Raw genomic sequence first — 21,375 nt, 5'->3', positions numbered from 1 at the left:
ATCTTCAGATATAAGTTTTCAACATCACATTTCCCCCATTTTAGCACACACATCCCTTTCTGATTTCCTCCCAGAGATGATTTTTTCAGTCCATATGGCCTAGCGGCAGTATGTAGCAGGCGTCAGTTGGACTCTTCAGAGCTCGAGGAGCGTGACAGCCCCTCAGTCCTTTCAAACGCTTCACAACCCTGTTCGCAAACACACGCTCTGGATAACTCCCTTCCCGCTCGGATTTTAATAGCTGCCTGGTCTTAGCTGCTGCTGAAACAGAAATCGGTAGCCTGTCTCGAAAGTGGCCCAGGGATTGGGATCAGCATATGGACTATCCAGGCCCAGATCTCTCGAAGGCTCTCACTCGCTAGGGCATTATCATCTCCCCATAAGCCCAGCTAAGTCAGGCAAGAATTTACTATAGCTCCTGGCTCTCCCTTTCACCCTTTGCTCTCTGATTGGCTCAGCGCTCAGAGGGTGACTGGGGTGAGACCTGCCAGGTGGGATGCTCACAATGAAAAGGACACAGAAACCGCCCCAGTGCATGTCAGGTAACTGCCACACCGTTATCTGGAACTTCCCGGGCACCTTCTGCCTGAGTTGCCCTGCCCGGTTCTCTGCAGATGTGCAGGGACACAGAATAGCCAAAGAAAATTTCCTCCCCAAAGCTGCTGGTCCCCTCCCCGCTGAGAAATGCTGCAGTACTAAGCATATGGCTTCCACCAGTGGTTCTCAAACTTTTGTAGTGGTGACTTCTTTCACTCAGCAAGCCTGAGTACGACCCCCCACCCCCCTTATAAATGAAAAACACTTTTTAAAATAAATAACACCATCATAAATGCTGGAGGCAAAGCGGGGTTTGGGGTAGAGGCTGACAGCTCGCCACCCCACAGGTCATAACCTCGCGACCCCCCAGGGGTTCTGACCCCCAGACGGAGAACCCCGGGCTTACACCATCATCACAGGAAAGGACGAGCTGCCATACCCCATCAGACCAGTGCTCCATCTAGTCCTGAATCCTATCACTAAGGCTGCGATTTAATCATGGTGGTTATGGAAGCCACAGGATCCGTGACTTGAAAAGACCTCTGTGACTTCAGCCAGCGCTGGTGGGGATCGGCAGGGTCCCTTGCCGTCTGCAGAGGCAGGGAGCCTTCACAGCTCCCGGCCACCACGGATGGTAGAGGGGATCCCCACTTCTCCCGTGCACCGTGGGTGGCAGGGAGGACCCTCAGAGCTCCTGGCTGCCATGGGAGGCAGGGGGGGACCCTGCAGCTTGGAGCCACCAGCAGAGGGGGACCCTGGAGCTCCCAGTCGCCCCACCCCTGCAGATACCCGGGCTACCCGTTTTGTCACGGGTGTTTTTAGTAAAAGTCAAGGACAGGTCACGGGTCCATAACTTTTACTAAAAATATCTGTGACAAAAGCTTAACCTTACCTATCACTGATGGGGACTGGCACCAGGTGCTTCAGAGGCATATGCCACAAGCCGTGGCAGTGGGCAGCCCCTGGGTAATGAGAACTGGTCTTTTGAGCTTGGCTTACATCCTAGAGCAAGAGGGCTATCTGTGCCCAAACTCTTCTGTGTATTTCTGGTTTTAATATTTCCTGTAATAATTCTGGATCTTGTCATTATTCCTGTAACTTTTGAACCCTTCGAATCCCTTGGTTTAAAGGATGTCTTGGGACAGTGAGCGCCAGTCACCGTATTCATATTCCTCAGGCATAATATAGGATTGGGGGCCAGCTCTCATTTCCATTCTAATTAGAGTTGTTTTAACTGTGCTAGCAACTCAGTACGGTATTCCAGCCTGGCTCTGACTTTGTACATTTATTTTGCCTATGATAACACAGACCTGAAAACACCTGTACCAGATCCCAGTTCCCAATCTTCTGTATATGTAAATCATGACAAACTGTGCGAGGTGCTTTTATCATCGGGTGCAATAATCTGACTGCACCAATGGCATATTTCAGGAGGTGGCCTCTTTAAAATGCTTCAGCATTCTGCAACTGGAACTATAAAGGCCGCTCAGTGACATTGGTCAGTTAGGCATGTGAAGGAGTCAAAGCCATTTGTGCAGCTGCTCAAAAAGAGCACCCACTTTAGGCTTATATTTGTGCTCTTCCTCCTTCCTAAAATCTTTTGGGCAGTAATGGGTGGTTTTGCATTCAGAGCCATGTGGATTATTTCTGCTACTAAAATGCCCAGGGAAGGACATTTATTTAGATTAGGCTGCCTTAATACATAAACATAAATGTTATTTGAGCAAATTAAATCAATCTGCCTCTTTCCTCTTCCTGCTCTTCCAAGAAAGTCCATCGTGGCCAAGCCAATGTACTACCAAATGCACAGACATTTGTTAGTCTGTTGTTTCTATTGCGACTAATGCTAATAAAGCTTTCATCATGGCTTCAGCACAATGGCACACAGGAAAAACTGGAAGCCCATGTATTAGATAATGCATGTTTACTGCGACAGGAGATAACAAATGGGAGTAGCTATTCAATGGCCATTGTTGGCTGGAGCCTTGGAAAAGCATTAAACAGAAGGCAAAGCAAATAACCCTTTCCAAAGTGCCTGAACAGATTTTGAAATCATTCCTCTTTTTTGTTTCTAGGCTGCAGGTAGCCTGAACAGAGACAATTAGCCATTTCACCAGTTATTTGCAAAATAAACGACTTTTAGCTAAAGAAATAATTAGCAGAAAACATTTTTTTTTAATCTGCCCAAAGGGCTCGGTTCTCCATTGTGTTATACCGCTTTTAGACTGGTGTAATTCCAAGTCCATGTATCTGATTGCAACTGTATACACATTGAAGACATCAGAGTTTCCCGTAGATACAATGGCTTCTAATTATTGTGAGTCACTAGATCATGCAAACAAAATAATAGATTGTATTGTATTATAGAACCATTATTCAAAAAGCACAAAAATAGAAGCAGGATTATGGTGGCTCTTGGAGATCTTTCAAAACAGCTCAGGCCTCATAGGAAGAGATACCGTGGTCATCATTAAAAGGTCAGCATTAGATTTAGATTAAATTTTTGGTCTGCTCCAAAAGAAGAATGTAAGAGCTGCCATATTGGGTCAGATCATGGTTCCAACTTGCCCAGTATCCTCTCTTCAACAGTGGGGCATACCAGAGCTTCAGAAGGAATATATACAGCAGGGCAATTATGGAGTAATCATCTCTGCCTTCCACTCCTGGCTTCTGGTAGTCAGAAGTTTAGAGTTGCCCTCAGCATGGGGATGTATCCCTGCCCATCCTTGCTAATAGCCATTGATGGAGCTATCCTCAATGAACTCATCCAGTTCTCTTTTGAACCCAGTTATACTGTTGACCATCATAAAATCCCCTGGAAATGAGTTCCACAGTTTAGATGTCGATTGTGTTAAAATATACTTCCTCTTGTTTGTATTAAATGTCAAAGATTTGTTGCATACAGCATCTGTAAGATAAATCAGACTTGATTTGACAGTCATGTGGTTTACCAGAGTAGTTGGATGCACTGGAAGGTCAAAAGTAATAAAAGATATTTGTCACCCAGACAAAGGGAGAAGATAGAAACCGGTCTGGTAAAACAATTGTTATGAAAACATTTGTAATTTGTTTAGATTGAGCTATTTATCATTTTATTCTTCCTTGTTGCTGTTCATTTACAGGTTAAATGTCTATCCAGTCAAAGTTGTCTCATCCACTTAATGGTCTCTGCATTAAAGTTGACCTTTCAATTTAACTTCTTTCAAGAGCCTTTAGGTTAAGATTAGTGAAAAGGTATCATTGAGCATACACAACAAAACTAGACAGCTGTCCCTGGGAGAAGGTTACCCACAGTGATAGCTGAGATCCTTTTATACTTGGTGTTCTCTTTACAATATATACTGTGTTGTAAAATTAAAACTCTTATTTCCAGCTGTAGCCCCAAGCTGGTTTTGATGGGGCGCCTGGCCTGCACTGGCCCTGGGGGCGGGGGTTAAAACCAGCCTAGGGAGGCGGAGGGGCAGGCAGCCAAAAGTGGGGCTGCAGGGGAAACAGCCACTTAGGGCGGTGGCTGGACCAGACAATCATGGCCCATCCAGCCCATATAAAAGGAAGCTGCAGACCAGAGCAAAGAGTCTGCTGCAGGGAGCCCTGGGGAGAAGACTGGTTCCTAGAGAGCTCCTGACGGGCTGCCAGGACTTACAGACTCAAGGCCCTGGGAAGAGGGCAAGGGAGCTGGAGCCAGAGGCAGGAGCAGAAGGAACTGAGGCTGCGGGGAAGTGGCTTAGGGAACAGAGACAGGGAGCTGGAAGGAAGGGGCAGCAGGAAGCTGTTGTTTTCAGGGTCCCTGGGCTGGGGCCTGGCGTAGTGGATGAGCCTGGGCCCCCCACTAGCCGCTGAAGGAGCGGCCTGGCTGGGCACTGCCAAGCCACTGCAAGGAGTGGCTGGACTCTTGTTGGAGGAGTCCCCCGGAAGGGGGGAAACCGGATGGTAACCCAGCTGGAAGGCTGTGCCACGAAGCAGACACCGAGAGGAAGGAGCTGTAACGGGTCTGCAGGCAGAGGCGAAGACGGGCGCTGCCATCTATCTGACTGAACTAATTCCCAAAACGCCCAACAGGAGGCGCCAGTGTGGTGAGTGACCGTGTGACATGGATTCATACTGTAATATAGTTTAGCTAGCATTTGACTGCATTGTTCTGGTTATATAAATGCACAGATTGCCCCCTTTGTAGGGTGTCTTTGGAAGGGACATGTAGTTTAATTGCTCTATTAACTTCTGAATTTGACTTATCGTATGCTTTGAAGAGTACTTTAATGGCAGGCAAAGAGCTTAGATACAGGCAGTTGGAGCCAGATTTCCTAAATACTCTCATGAGTTGGCCATTGACTCACTGTGTAACGTTGGCAAATCAAATAACCGCTCTGTGCCTCAGTGTGTCCTTTTGTCAAATGGGTGTAAATCTACCTAGCTTCCAAGAGGTACTTAGGGTCTTCCAGAGTCAAAAGTAACAGCTGAAAGAAATTTTTTATCTTTACACAGATTTTTTTAACATTCAATTTCTGCTGTGGATGTCATATATAAATACATAGTTTACTTGTCTTTCACAATTTACAGAGGCAGCTATGCACTTTGAATGATAGTATTTCCAAATATATATGTATGGTCATTATTAAAACTATTGTGAGTGTGCCAGGGTGTAAAAACCTCACAATGATGCGAAAGGGGCTAGAAAGGCTCTGTGTGTGGAGATAGCCCCATTCCTCCCAAACATGCATAATAGGAAGGAGGCCTTTCAAAAGGAGGCCGGTGTGGAAGACAGAGGGAGTTGGAAGTGGCTGGAGTTGCTCCTGAAGCAACATGAAGAACTCCCATGCCAGAGACTTAAACCCCGAGACCTGCAAGGAGTGACATGTATTCCCAGAGTAAGCATTCTGGGGAGAGCTTGATTGAGCTTCCTGGCCAGAAGGACCCTTGTAAATACGCTACGTAGACCCACCTGATGTCAGGGGATATTGCTGGCTTTTTTTCCTTCAGAGTTGGCCCCAGGAAGTCTATTCTCAGTCTCACTGGACCTTTTGTTTCCCTTTTGGTGCCCTGCCAATAAAGAAACAGAAGAAGACCTAGAAAGAGCAAAGGCTACTGCAAGGACTAAGAGACGGGGACCTCAGCTGGGTCCACCCAGTGTTTATAATCGGTCATGTCCGGGGGCACCCACTGCATGGGAGAAACACCCCCGGAGGACTTGTTTACAACTATATTTTAAGTTTTCAGATCACTTGTATAGATTATGTACATCATATTCTAAACACAGAGGGAAAACTGTGTCCTCTGCCTCTTCTTAACTTATTAGACTGTAATGCTGCATTGATGAATAAGTCTAACTTTAAGTATGTGAGTCGTCTTAACGAGTGAAATCCCGGTTCCACTGAACTCAATGTCAAAACTCCTGTTGACTTCAAGGGGGCTACTCACACACTTAAAGTTATACATATGTTTACGTCTTTGCAGGATTGGGGTCTCAGTAATGATAAATTCCAACTCAGTATGTTATAAGAAGTGGTAGGTTACTGAAATAACTGCTGAAATAAACAGATCACCAGTTATATTGCGGGTTCTACCAAGAAGAAATCAGCAAATCTGAGAAAAGAAATGCTAACTGTTTGTTCTTTCATGCATGGTTGATCGTTGAAGTAGGAGTAGCTGTTTCAAGAAGCAGTCATTAACGCTGTTTAGAAATTTTATCTCTACAGCTTGTTCTGTGGTGACATACACCCAGTCAATATGGGGATAGTTGAAATCCCCCATTATTATTGAGTTTTCTTTTTTTGTAGCCTCTCTAATTTCTGTGAGCATTTCACAGTCACCATCACCATCCTGGTCAGGTGGCCAGTAATATATTCCTATTGCTATACTCTTATTAATCAAGCATGGAATATCTATCCATAGAGATTCTATTGTACAGTTTGTCATTTAAGATTTTTACTGTATTTGATTCTGTGCATTATTTCACATATAGTGCCACTCCCCCACCAGCATGATCTACTCTGTCATTCCTTCCTGGTATTTTCATGTCCCATTGTTTACCATTATTCTACCAAGCTGTGATGCCTATTCTGGCAATATCCTCATTCAATACCAGGAATTCAAGTTCACCCATCTTAGTATTTAAACTTGTAGCAGTTGTATAGAAGCATTTACAACATTTGTCAATACAGGCAGTCCTCGGACTTATGGCATAACTGGTTCCTGAAAATTGTGTCGTAAGTCGAAACATCATAACTAAGAACCGCAATAAACTCCATTGTGGGACTGAGCATCGTAAAGTCGAAACCAGTTGTAAGTCGAATCAGGGTATCAACTCAGAAATGTTGTAAGTGCCATTCGTTGTAAGTCAAACATTGTAAAGTCGAGGATTCCTCGTATTTAGTTGTCAGCCTTCATGTGATGTAATTGAATGTAATTTTAGTCTGCAGAAGAGAAGAATGAGGGGGGATTTGATAGCTGCTTTCAACTACCTGAAAGGGGGTTCCAAAGAGGATGGCTCTAGACTGTTCTCAATGGTAGCAGATGACAGAACAAGGAGCAATGGTCTCAAGTTGCAGGGGGGGGAGGTTTAGATTGGATATTAGGAAAAACTTTTTCACTAGGAGGGTGGTGAAACACTGGAATGCGTTACCTAGGGAGGTGGTAGAATCTCCTTCCTTAGAGGTTTTTAAGGTCAGGCTTGACAAAGCCCTGGCTGGGATGATTTAACTGGGAATTGGTCCTGCTTCGAGCAGGGGGTTGGACTCGATGGGGTCCCTTCCAACCCTGATATTCTATGATTCTATGATTCTATGAATGGGACTCTTGTTTGTTTCACTTCAGTTCCTACCTGTACTTTATCAACTTCTACCCAATCCTCCTTACTAGAATAGAACATATCTCTTTTAATAAATCCTCCCCTAAGGGATGTTTCTGTCTGAACCATGTGCTTGTGCACTTTTGCTCATCCCGGATTTTAAAAATTCCTCTATGATCTTTTTAATTTTACATGCCAGCAATCTGGTTACATTTTTGTTTTGGTGGAGCCCAACCTTCCAGTATCGGTTCCTTCTTTCCCAAAAGGTTCCCCAGTTCCTAATAAACCTAAATCCCTCCTCCCTACACCATTGAGACCCTGCAGTTCTGCCTGTCTAATTTGCCATGCATGTGGAACTAGAAGCATTTCAGAGAATGCTACTGGGGAGGTCCTGGACTGTAATCACTTTCTTAGCAGCCTAAATTTGGCCTCCAGGATGTCTCTCCTTTCTTTCCCTTTGTCATTGGTACCTACATATACCACAGCTACCAATTCCTCCCCAGGACTGCACATAAGTCTCTCTAGATGCCATGAGAAGTCCACAACCTACGCACCTGGCAGGCCATTCACCAGTTGCATGTATTAAGCTGGTTACTCATCAGTTTACTACACTCAAGTGAGAGATGACCTTGTCTTCATTACTATCGACACAGTTTAAAGACGAGTTGATTCAATAATTAGACACCCATGCTAAATATTTATGACACATCATATCATTAAAAAAATTATAGGCTATTTAAATTTAATTTGCATTTATACTTTCAAATCAGATTATACAGTGGAAACATGCTAAAATTAAATTCATAATGCTTATTACATCAATTTGAGCAAATTGTACTTTGAAGCAATTTTTATTTAAAAAAGGGTATGCATGCTTCTTCACTTTCTTGTAGTGTGTAAATAAATTTGCAAAGCATTTTCCGAGACATTATAGTCTTTCAGTGGTAAATTGATAGTCTGAAACAATGAATGATTACTGCTTAATCAAATCTGGGCTACACTAAATCTAAAAGTGTTTGAATTGTAAGGAAAACAAAAGGAAGCAATTTTTGTTTTTCTTTCATCCAGCATAGCAGCTCTTGTTAGGTGGAAAATGATTGTATAGCAACTCCTTGGCTCTTTCCCTAGCCCGAAGCGATGAGCCTTTTAGAAATGGGCCTGATGCAAAAGCATGGAGCCCATCTTCCTGAAAATTCAGAAAGTCCAAATTTGGCTCCAGAGTCAAACTTTGCAGCTTGGTTTCAATTTAAGATAATGTTGGGTTCAATAAATTACTTTCTCAACCCTTTGTTAGGATATAGATATTCAGACCTGTCTGCAAAGGCCTATACTCTAAGAATTTAGATTGAAAGAATCAAAATCACTGTCCGACTGTATAAGGCCTTTTCTCACTGACAGTCTGAGGCCCTGTTCTTAGGCTAAGGTCTCTGGCTAAGCAGCAGAGGCAGCCATAAGCTGGGAAGCGACCGGTCACTTCCTCACATCCCAAACTGGTCACATTGAAATCAGGTGCTATTGGGCCGTTAGGATACAATCCTGTCCTGATAACGCCTATCGCCTCCAGAGAAGGGAAGTGCCCAGAAGATGTAAATGGAAGCCTAGTTTGGTAGCATCCTGTCTGGCAAGAACTCACTTATCAATAGCTGGGATGTGAAATCCTCATTTCTTTGTTGTTCTATCACTGTAGGCCCCATTTCCCTCTTGTTTGTCTGTATAGTCTCTGTCTGGTTCTGGGATTGATTCTGTGTACTGTATAATTAATTTTGCCAGGTGTAAACTAATTAAGGTGGTGGGATATAATTGGTTACATAATCATGTTACAATATGTTAGGATTGGTTAGTTAAATTTCAGGAAAATGATTGGTTAAGCAGACCTCAAGTTTTACTATATAGTCTGCAGTCAATCAGGAAGAAAGGCAGGAATGGGAAGGGGGATTGGGGTGGCGGAATTGGAATAATGTTTTGCTAAGGGGGAGGAAATTGGAATCATGTTTTGCTAAAGGGGGGGAATGGGAACGGAATGGGAACGGGGCCACAGGTGTAAGGCTCTGTGGTGTCAGAGCTGGGAAGGGGACACTAAAGTAGGAAACTGGAATCATGCTTGCTGGAAGTTCACCCAAAAAACATTGAATTGTTTGCACCTTTGGACTTCGGGTATTGTTGCTCTCTGTTCATGCGAGAAGGACCAGGGAAGTGAGTGGATGAAGGAATAAACCCCTAACAACCTTCCCCAGCAAAATGATTCTCCCCAATTAATTTCCCAACAATGTTCTGGCTCCTCTATTTGTCCCACAGACCCAAGAGAGATAAAAAGTGGAGTTGCTCAGCTATTTGGAGATGCTCCCTCAGAAGTGATTCGGATTTCCCACGAGACAAAAATTCCTTTTCCAGCCAGCACGACTCAGCATTCACTTTTCCTGACTCTTGAGTGTCCTGTGTTTTCAAATTTCATGTACATTTTGACCAAAAATGTCTCTGCCTTTTTTACTAAAAAATAAAGAAAAACCTTAGGGTTAAGAAAATAGAACTTATCAGACTTGCTCCTGCCACATTCTTCAGGACCATAGTTCCCTTCCTCTGGGAGAGTTTTTGAGTTCCACAGGAATGTAAAGATTTCAACATGGAATCAATTTATAACCTATAAATTAGACAACATTAGTTTAACGTGCTAAGAAACAATTCTAGAATCTCAGGGAGAGTGAGAGAATGACGTAGTAGGTACATTCCTTCTCTCTGGGTATGTATAACTTTCTATGGCAGCATGTTACTCACCTCCTGCAGAAACATCATCACATTGTGGATTTCACAAAAACAGGAAGCACCTGAGCTCCCACCCAACATGTCACACATTAAATGGTTTAAAATTTGGTGAACAACTAGGTCTCAAAATGTAATTATAAATGGGGGAATCGTCAAGCAGGTGTGTTTCCAGTGGGGTTCCACAGGGAACAGTTCCTGGCCCTACGCTCTAACTTTTTTTTCTCAGTGATCTGGAAGACAACATAAAATCACCAATAAAGTTTCCAGATAGCACAAAAATTGGGAGAGTGGTAACTAATGAAGATGACAGGTCACTGATACTACAGAGTGACCTGGATCATTTGGTAACTTGGATGAAAGCAAACAATATGTGTTTAAAACAATTAAATATATATGTATGCCTCCAGGAACAAATAGTCTAGGCCAGACCTAGAGAATGGAAGAATCAATCCTGGGAAGCAGTGACTCTGAAAAAGATTTGGGGCTCATGATGGATAATCAGCTGAACATGCGCTCCCTGAGGCCAAAAGAGCTCATGTTATCCTGGGAAGGATAAACAGGGAAATCTTGAGTAGGAGTAGAGAGAGTAGATTCCTGCCACGGAATCCTGTGTCCAGTTCTGGGGCCCACATTTCTAGAAGGATGTTGATAAATTGGAGAGGATTCAGAGAAGAGCCATGGGAGTGATTAAAGGATTAGAAAACAAGCCTGATAGTGATAGATTCAAAGAGCTCAATCTATTTATTTTAACAACAGGAATGTTAAGGAGTATTTTGATCACAGTCTGTATATTTCTAGATGGGGAACAAATATTTGATAATGGGCTTTTCTATCTAGCAGAGAAAGTCTAACATGATCTAATGTCTGGAAGTTGATGCTAGACAAATTTAGACTAGAAATAAGGCATAACTTCTTGATGGTGAAAGTAATTCACCACTGGAACAGTTTACCAAGGGCTGTGGTAGATTCTCCATCACTGACAATTATTAAATCAAGACTGGATATTTTTCTATGAGATCTGCTCTAGGAATCATTTTGGGGCAGTTCAATGGCCGGTGCTCCAATGGAAGTCTCACTTAATGATCACAGTGGTTCTTTCCGGCCTTAGAATTTATTAAACTATGAATCTATGATCTCCTCACATGATCTATATATGACCTAGAGCAGATAAGGTTGAGACCAACAGGAAGAGAAGGAACAGTTCTGAAATGTAAGTTAATGTGTTAAATCTTACAACTTGCAACATAAGCTTTCGTGAGCTACAGCTCACTTCAGCTCATGAAAGCTTATGCTCAAATAAATTGGTTAGTCTCTAAGTTGCCACAAGTACTCCTTTTCTTTTTGCAAATACAGACTAACACGGCTGTTACTCTGAAACTTGCAACAGAGGTTAATAAGGATATTGGGACTGGATTAGATCAGGGTCGTTTTTCTCCAGTAAACCGTGTTTGATGCTGTCCTATGCAGCTTCTTCGGAGAGTCCTGAAGTAGCAGTTAGTAACAAACCTGCCCCCAGGGAAAATTTTCTCCTAACCCAAAATAATTTGGTTGCCTCATGTCTCAAAGGTTGAGGCTTTACACCCTTCCAAACATCTTCTTTTCTTTACTATCAGCAATTATAACTCTGGATATTGTTGCTATCTCTATCAGTGTCCAACCAATTTTTGAATCCTGTTAAGCTCTGAGCCTCAATAATATCATGTGCTCCCCCCTTGAACAGTTTTTGGTGAAAACGTATTTTGCTTTGAATTTGCCAATTTCTTGAGTGTCCTTTGTTCTGAAAAGAGAAAGGTGTTTCGGTAGGTAACTACAATTCTGCACATAGTCAGAGCCTAACAGATCACGCTACCTGCTTTGAACAAGGGGTTGGACTAGATGACCTCCTGAGGTCCCTTCCAACCCTGATATTCTATGAATCTATCTGATAGAGCCCTGATTAGTATGACGCAGTTGTATAGTGAATTTTTATTTTCCAAGCTTGTATTACTCAGAAAGTCTGCTCAAGTGTTTAGATCACCTTAGGAAATGCAAAAGAGATTCCTTCCAATTTCCCCGTTGCCTTTAGGATTCCAGGACACATGCAGCACCATGTGATGTCTTTTCTCTAGCATACTGATCCACTATTTAGGAGATAAAGAGGCTGGCTGGATTCATAAATGGAAGCATGGTGGTACTTTTTCTCCATGACTATCTTTTTCTATTGGGTTTCAATAAAAACTACTAAAAAGCAAGTCTACAGCATTTATGTTCCTGATAAATTTGTGACAAGCATGCACTTATTAAAACCATCTCTTTACTAATAACATTGTCCTTGTCTTTTACACTGAAACCGTTAATATGGTCTGTGGTTGCCTCCTTTAATTGTTTCTTTGGTGGTCTATTACAAATCTATCCTTGAAGAGCCAGAGAATAATTGTCTGATTCACACCTGTGTCTAGCTAATGTGCAACCACAGATTTGTTTTTGTGTGTGTTGAACTTAATAAGGTGACTGAAAAGAAGTCAACAAAATTAAGGACAATGGGCCAATTATTCCAGGAGTAGGTTTCTTTTTTTAAGTAAGTTCCAAGGAGACAATCCTTGTATGGATAACAAATAGATCCCATTCAGTTATCAGTCAGCTCTCACATCTATTTGTTTGTGGTACTTTGCATCGGTGACATATTGTACTTCAAAATAGCACTGTGATCCCCACATTTACCTCTTGTATATAGTTATGATATTTCATACCAAGAATGCCCTGTAAAGTTAAAATATGTATATCATCATTCTATACTGCGTTATGAGATTTTGCTATATGGTTGTAGTTGTTGAAATATTTTATAAACATGGGAGATGTCCACAGTTAGCTCTCTAGTGGCAACGAAGGGGGTGCCCCATGCACAGACATGTGTTATGTGACCATCACCAGCCATTGACCAGAGATTTACAGTACAGAGAGACAGTTGCTCAAGCTTTACAAAATGGGGATTGCTTAACTCCATGACTCAGCAAAGCCTCCGGACATGTGATGCCTGACTCTGTTGGAGCCAGTATTTTTCCAGGCACAGGAACTGAGAGTATGAGTCTACTGCTCTCCTTCCCCACCTGCTCTGAAGGAAAAGAGAACATTTGGAAGAAAAGATTTTTGAACTGGGGAGATTGGTCCCATGCTGAGCAGGGAATTCAGCCTGTGTATTGTGAACTGCTTACAATCTGCTCAGATTATAAAGGTTGGTGCATGTCAACTATCCTTTGATGAAGTGGCGAACTAATTAATGAGCTTGCATTGTTTATGACATGGCACATTTCTGGGGTTCAAGGCTGGGGCTGGGGGGATTTGCTGGTGTCTTCCTCTGTACAGTTCCTGAGAGGCTGAGAGCCTGCATGTAACTTTGGGTGTGCTTCCCATGCTAATGACCGCGTGAGAGCGAAGCCTGAAGGGCTGTTTGCACTAGCAGAGCAGTATGAGAGGTACCCTGAGTAGAGAGTTAAAGGGGACACAGCGGTTCCACAGTCCAGGATGTACCCCGGGGCGGGTGTCACAGAGTCTCAGCACCTTTCAGTGTTTTCTAGCTTTAATGTGTTTATCCCTGGCAGGGTACGGCCGTGATATTTGTCTCATTTTACAGAGAGGTCACAGAGCAGATAGGCCTAGATTTTTAAAGGTATTCGGGCATTGCTCTGCTCTGCTCAGCTTTGAAGGACCCAAGGTCTGCCTAACTCCCTTTGATCAGCTCCACAGAACTGTGAACTTTTCAGCTTTTATGAGCTAAGTAGGGTCAGGACAAAGACTGCTCAGCCAGCCTCAGGGATGCAGGACATGGGTTTAGTGAATCAGCAGGCAGCCCATTTCCTCAGTAATTATTTAAATAGTGGCCCAGCATGAGGCATTCAGGAGCAGTTTGTCTTTTAAATGACCCTCGAATAGCTACATCACTTGATTGCTTATGGTCACTACACTACAGGTACCTTATCAAATGTCCTTTCTTCACAGGTTCAATAAATAGATGAACCACGCCACAAGCCCTGAGACATGCACAGAGATAGAGATAAACCATGAAAGGTCCAAAATCAGTGCTTTCCTACTCATGTCCCCCGGGGAAACACTGAGATGAGTAAAATGATGATCCGGTGGCCATCCCCACCCACTTAGACTAGGCATCACCTTTTCCTTTTTATCCTACTCTTCTATGCCCACAACGCTCAGGCAGGTTTCCTTATTTGCACTGCCAGACCTAATAGATTTTAGGGCGCCCCATTTCTCCTAGGCTACCTCCTTAGTTCCCCTGATTCTCATTAACATCCACCTCAAGGAGCTCCCATACCAACAAGAGATGATCACAGAATTCCCTGAACTGGTTTTCTTGGGCCGCTTGTTGCATTAGGGGCACATTGCTGCCTATTTTCCAGTCTACTAATATTATAGTTTCCAGAACTTCAGCACTTAACACCTCTTAGACTTCACGTTCTTCCGTATTCTTTACCACTTCAGCCTACAATTAAAATCCGATCTGTTACCCATGAATTGCCTACATGATTATGTGATTAACTACATTCCTGTGTGAGTATTCTTTGGTGTAATCCCCCTTCAGGTGCATATGAGTTCAGTTCTAAACAAAAAATGCCCCCCTTTTGTCGGGGCAATGCCTTTAGCCTTTTTTGACTAGAGAACAAAATTGGAAAAGAGAGGTTGAGTGTAAATTGGTTGTTCCTCACATCGTTTTCTCTGTTCAGTAAAATGTTGCAATTTAAATGCAGAATCAGCAAACCTGGGGTCAATGAGGCATGAACAGATATATTTTATCTTCTGTAACACTCTGAATCCAGAGCTATGTAGGGAGTAATTACCGATAAAGTTACTTAATGCATGAGGTGTCAACAAGAAATGAACTTTCTGACTGGGGAGAAGAGTGTACCACTCTCACTTCGCAATACAATCCGCATTCCCTAAGCCAGATCTCAACCTGATAGAAAACAGACTGAGACAGCGTCCATGGAGGATTTCAAATATTAATAGTATGTAAAGAAAGAGCCGATAAAGACATCTTGTGTCTTTGAACAACAGAACTGATGTGCAATGTGCAATAGTCACCAATGCTCTAGTAGCGTCAATGACACTTTGACATTGCTTATTCAGCTCTCATTACTTTATTGCCATATCACGTTTTCCAAGGTCAGCATGAGTAGCAGATGATGGCCAGAAAAACAGAGGCAGTTTTCATGAGTTTGTTACCAGTGATACAGGCCCTTTTTTCTTTTTTTTTTAGTAAGAAAGTTAAAATACTTTTTCACCTTCATGAATAATATAGAAGACAATAGAGAATAAAATCTGATTAATCATTGATTGTCAAGTACCAATCTGAGAAGACAGCTTGGTTCTCTCAAGCTATATGGGACTGTAGGCTAAGAAGAAAACAAAGAACATCAGGTTCATGCTGGCAGTAACCCTGGCAATAGCAATCTTACTCTTTTCTATTCTAATGGTCTCTCTTTGCAGACACTCTTTGAACTAGAAGATTATTTTAATTCAGCAGTAAAGTGGTCACATGCATTCTCAATTTTTGAGAGTTTATTAAAAACCTGTGTCCAAAACATGGCTGTTGGCATCCTGTTAAACTAATTAATCTAAAGTAGCTAAGGTTTCACAGCTACTGAAATAACAAATGGAAGAAAAACACACTTGGGAAAATACTTGAGAGCTGATTTCTTTTTCTCATTTTTCCTTTTCTTTGGATCAGGTCCTCAGACTTTTTTTAAAGAAAAGGAAAAGACTTTGGTGGCTTTGGATTAAGCCCAGATTTATCAGAACAATAAAGAGCTATGGCCCCATTCGTGCAGACTTAAGCACGTGTCTAACTTTACAGACTGTGAGTAGCACCATTCATTTCACTGGCATTAGCCACAATGCACAATGTTTCATAGACTTTAAGGTCAGAACAGACCATTATGATCATCTAGTCTGACCTGCACGTTGCAGGCCACAGAATCCCACCTACCCACTGCTGAAATAGACCCTTAACTTCTGCCTGAGTTACTGAAGTCCTCAAATCATGGTTTAAGGACTTTGTTACAGAGAATTCACAGTTTAAACCTGCAACTGACCCATACCCCATGCTGCAGAGGAAGGTGAACCCCTGTTCTTCAGAGTCTCTGTCAGTCTGACCCAGGGGAAAGTTCCTTCCTGACTCCAAATATGACAATCAGCTAGATCCAAAGCATGTGAGCAAGACCCACCAGACAGATACCTGGGAAAGAATTCTCTGTAGTAATTCAGAGCTCTCCCCATCTAGTGTCCAGTCTCCCTCAGTTGGGGATTTTTGCTACTGGCAGTCACTGATGGGCCACAAGCCATTGTAGGCATTCCCATCATACCAACCCCTCATAAACTTCTCATACTCAGTCTTGAAACCAGTTAGGTTTTTTTCCCCTCTCTGCTCTCCTTGGAAGGCTGTTCTAGAACTTCAGTCCTCTGATGGCTTGAAACCTTTGCCTAATTCCGAGCCTAACCTTGTTGATGGCCAGTTTATATCCATTTGTTTTTGTGTCCACATTGGTGCTTAATTTAAATAACTCCTCTCGAGCCTTGGTATTTATCCCTCTGGTGTATTTATAGAGAGTGTGGTGGAAAAATTAACCACGCGTTGTGTTTGGATCAGAACAAAGCCTTTGTCCTTGGATTTTTTCTTCCACAGGAGCAATCACATCTCCACTCAGCCTTCTTTTGGTTAGGCTAAACAAGCCAAGCTTTTTGAGTCTCCTATCCTAAGATTTTCCGTTTCTCTCATCATCCTCGTAGCCCTTTTCCAAACTGTTCCAGTTTGAATACATATTTCTTAAACATAGACCAGAATTGCACACTGTATTCCAGATAAGCTCTCTCCAGTGCCTTGTATAATGGTACTAACACTTCCCTGTCTCTATTGGAAATACCTCACCTGATAAATCCTAGGACTGCATCAGTCTTTTTCATGGCCACATCACATTGATGGTTCAAAAAGAATGAGGAGTACTTGTGACACCTTAGAGATTAACAAATTTATTTGAGCATAACCTTTTGTGGGCTAAAACCCACTTCATCAGATGCATGCAGTGGAAAATACAGTAGGAAGATATATATACACAGAGAACATGAAACAATTGGTGTTTCCATACACACTGTAATGAGAGTGATCAGTTAAGGTGAGCTGTTACCAGCAAGAGAAAGAGAAAAAAGAGAAAAAAACCCTTTTGTAGTGATAATCAGGATGGCTCATTTCCAACAGTTGACAATAAGGTGCGAGTAACACTAGGGGGGAAAATAAGCATTGGGAAATAGTTTTACTTTGTGGAATGATCCATCCACTCCTAGTCTTTATTCAAGCCTAATTTAATGGTGTCCAGTTTGCAAATTAATTCCAATTCAGCAGTTTCTCATTGGAGTCTGTTTTGGAAGTTCTTTTTTTTTTTTTTTGTATTGCCACTTTTAGTGACCAGGGAGATTGAAGTGTTCTCCAACTGGTTTTTGACTGTTATAATTCTTGACATCTGATTTGTATCCATTTATTCTTTTACGTAGAGACTGTCCGGTTTGGCCAACGTACATGGCAGAGGGGCACTGTTGGCACATGATGGCATATATCACATTGGTAGATGTGCGGGTGAATGAGCCCCTGACGGTGTGACTGATGTGATTAGCTCCTATGATCGTGTCCCCTGAATAGATATGTGGACAGAGTTGGCAATGGGCTTTGTTACAAGGTCATCCAGATCTTCTTGTATAATTTTCCGGTACTCCTTAATATGGGCTATACCTCCCAATTTTGTGTAATCAGGATAAGAATATAACATAAGAACGGCCATACTGGGTCAGACCAAAGGTCCATCTAGCCCAGTATCCTGTCTGACGACAGTGGCCAAAGCCAGGTGCCCTAGAGGGAATGAACAGAACAGGGAATCATCAAGTGATCCATCCCCTGTCACCCATTCTGAGCTTCTGGCAAACAGAGGCTAGAGACACCATCCCTGCCCATTGCTGGACCTATCCTCCATGAACTTATCGAAAGTTAAATACATTGTTCAATTGAGCTTTGGTTGGTAAGTGCTAGTGGGTGCAAACTTGGGTCCTTTTGAAAGAACAGCATTCCAGAGCATGAAGTTTCTTTGCTATGCCCAGGGTGACTGCAATCTATGCAAGCAGGATGGCTCATCCACCTTCTTCTCAGATGCTATGGCTCTGTCCCCAGTCTCCCACATCCCAAACTAGTAAAGGTAGAATGTGACCCGTAAAGGTGACCCATTAAGAGCAGTGCCCAATCTCATACTGCTGTCATGTATATTTTATATGCACAGTCTGTGTAATACAGTGTATGGGATGCAAAATGAGGTGATGGCATTGTCTGAGATGTGGTACAGCATGGTCTCCTGCTCTTCCATGCCAACTGAAATAAAAACAATTAAAAATTGTAATGCCCTCTTTGAAATCATTCTACTGCCATTTTTTTTTTTTTTTTTTTTTTTGTTGAAGGCTTGTACTTAGACGAGATCAGCCCTGGGGTCAGGTAATTTCCTATTTAAATGAGATAGGTCCCAAGACCAATCCCGGAGGAACTACGCTAGTAACCTCTCTTCAGCTTGACAGTTCACCTTTCAGTGTTACCCACTGTAATCTCCCCTTTAACCAGTTCCTTGTCCACCTTTCAATTCTCAAATTAATCCCAATCTTCTCCAATTTAATTAGTAATTTCCCATGTGGTATACACACATTCAGATTTTCAGGATTAGAACCCACCACTTAAAAATAGCTTTTGTATCTCTTTTAAAAACACACACACACAAATGTTGGCTACCATAAGTAAAATCTACTTGCATTTAAAAGCAATATTTTTAGAAAAGAACACAGAAAAAAAATGTACAAGCCACACTTCATTGGCCTATGTCAGGTTGGGTCATGTGAAGTAAAGCGATATATCCTGTTGTTGCAATAGGTTGAGCTTCATGGTAACTGCATCTTTGTCAACTCATATGAATGACTGAAATCAACTTAAAGAGCATAATTGCTAATGTTGTGTCCATCCGTTCCCCAGAGGTACACGCCAGTTACACATGGATGCATATTTTCTGGTGGCTTATTGCTATGTTCTCATGCTGCTCAGCTCTTCCATGTCACCCCATTCAAGCTTTTTGCCAAATTGCCATTTCTTCACACCAAACGCTTGCTCCTCTCACTCCAGTCCTAGCCCAACCTGTCCTGCTGCGGTGTACCCTTGCACAGAGGGAACAATTAGAGACTCCACATGGTAGGCAACTGTCCAGACAAAAAACTTGGAGCTATTAGACTTCAAAAAGTCCTGTGGCCCATGAACTTAGTGTATGGATCCTTGTCCAATAAACCCATGCTGATTTGCATTACTTATATTACTCTCCTTTAATTCTTTATTAACTGAGTCCTGTATCAGCTGTTACATCATCTTGCCCAGGATCAAGAACAGGTTGACAGGCCAATTCCCAGGTCATCCCATTTACCTTTTTTTAAAAAATTGGCATCCATTAACCTTCTTCCAGTCTTCAGGAGCATCCCCTGTGCTCCAAGACTTACTGAAAATTCTCTTTAATGATCAAGCGAGTTCCTCACCCAGCTCATTTAAAACTATTGGATGCAATTTATCTGGACCTGCAGATTTTAAAATGTCCAGTATTAATAGTTTCTGCTTAACAACCTCCATAGAAACCAATGGAATCAAAAGTTTTATCATTACCATATGATGAGACATTATCATCTGTTTTTCCCCCTGAAATACAGACCAGAAATACTTATTGAACACTTCTGCCTTTTCTGCATTATAAATGATCATTTTACCGTTTCTATTTAATGGTGGACTGATACCATTGTCATCATTCTTTTTTGTTCCTGAAATAGTGAAACAATTCCTCCTTACTCTCCTTAACGCTGCTGGCCATAGAGTTTGCCTTGTGGCCCTTGGCTTCCCTTAGCAATTTCCTACAATTCCTAACTTCAGATTTATATTCATTACTATCAATTTGCCCTTTCTTCCATCTCTGTATGTATGTGTGTGGGTATATACATATATATTTACAACTGCCTTCACATCCCCTCTAAACCAAGTCTATTTCTTAACCAGTATGGCCTTTTTCCTTGATTGTGCGGGGGTGGGACTTTTTAGGCATCTAGTAAAGTGTTCTTAAATTATTCACAATAATCATTCAATTTTTTTTCTGATTATATTTTTCGTCTCAGCTGATTTGGCTCATATTTATTTCCAGTTTTGTGAAATTGGACCTATTATTTATTTATTTATTTTTACTGGTTTGGACTCTATCCTGCTTGCACATTATAAATGTGACCAAATCATTTGCACCTAAGCTACCATTAATTTTCAGTTCCGTGACCAGTTCCTCTTTATCCATTAAGACAAGGTCTAATAAAGAATTCTCTGTGTTGGCTGCAACGCTTTTTGAGTTAGGAAATTGTCAGCTGTAACATTTAGAAATTCCAAGGACATTTGTGCACTGGCAGCATGAGACCTCCGGAATGTGTCGCTCAGATTGAAGTCCCCCATGATCACACAGCTTTTTGCCTACCCATTATAGATAGGTGCATATGGTGCTGGTCATCCTGTTCCCTAGTGTGATTTGGTGCTCTGTAGCAGACACCACCACATACCTCATCTTGTGCTTTATCTGTCAGGACATTAATCTGCAAGCATTCAAGCTCATTTTCTTCCAAGTAACTTGAAAACAGCTAATGCAATTTTTGACATAGATTGCCATTCTCCCTCCCCGTTTACCCACACCATTCTTACTAAATAGGTTATAATTAGGGATTGTAACACTCCAGTGTGCAAATCATCCCACCAGGTTTCAGTGACATCAACAAGATTGAATATATGCTGATAAATGAACAATTTCCACTTTTCTTGGTGTAGAGACAATTCAAGAACTCTTCTCTTCCTGTCCTTCAGTTCCTTGATTAATTTTGTTCTTAACATCTCAATTTTGCGCTGAGCGTAGATGCCGACTCCGTGCGTGCTCTGGGACTGGAGCAGCCATGGGGAAAAACAGTGGGTACAGCAGCTTCCCCTATCAATCCCTCCTCTCCCGCCCAGTGCTTCCCACCAACCAGCAGGCCCCACTGATCAGTGCCTCCTCCTCCCCGACCAGTGCCTCCCGCCAGCGGGCCCCACTGATCAGCGCCTCCTCCTCCTCCCTCACCATGCCTCCTGCCTGCCGCGATCAGCTGTTTTACAGCATGCAGGAGGCTCGTGGGGGGGGGGAGGAGCAGGGACACACCATGCTCAGCGGAGGGGGCAGAATGGG

The sequence above is a fragment of the Lepidochelys olivacea genome (genome assembly GCF_965140295.1).
Source record: "Lepidochelys olivacea isolate rLepOli2 genome assembly, chromosome: 6".
NCBI lineage: Eukaryota > Metazoa > Chordata > Testudines > Cheloniidae > Lepidochelys > Lepidochelys olivacea.
This window is presented reverse-complemented; position numbering follows the sequence as displayed.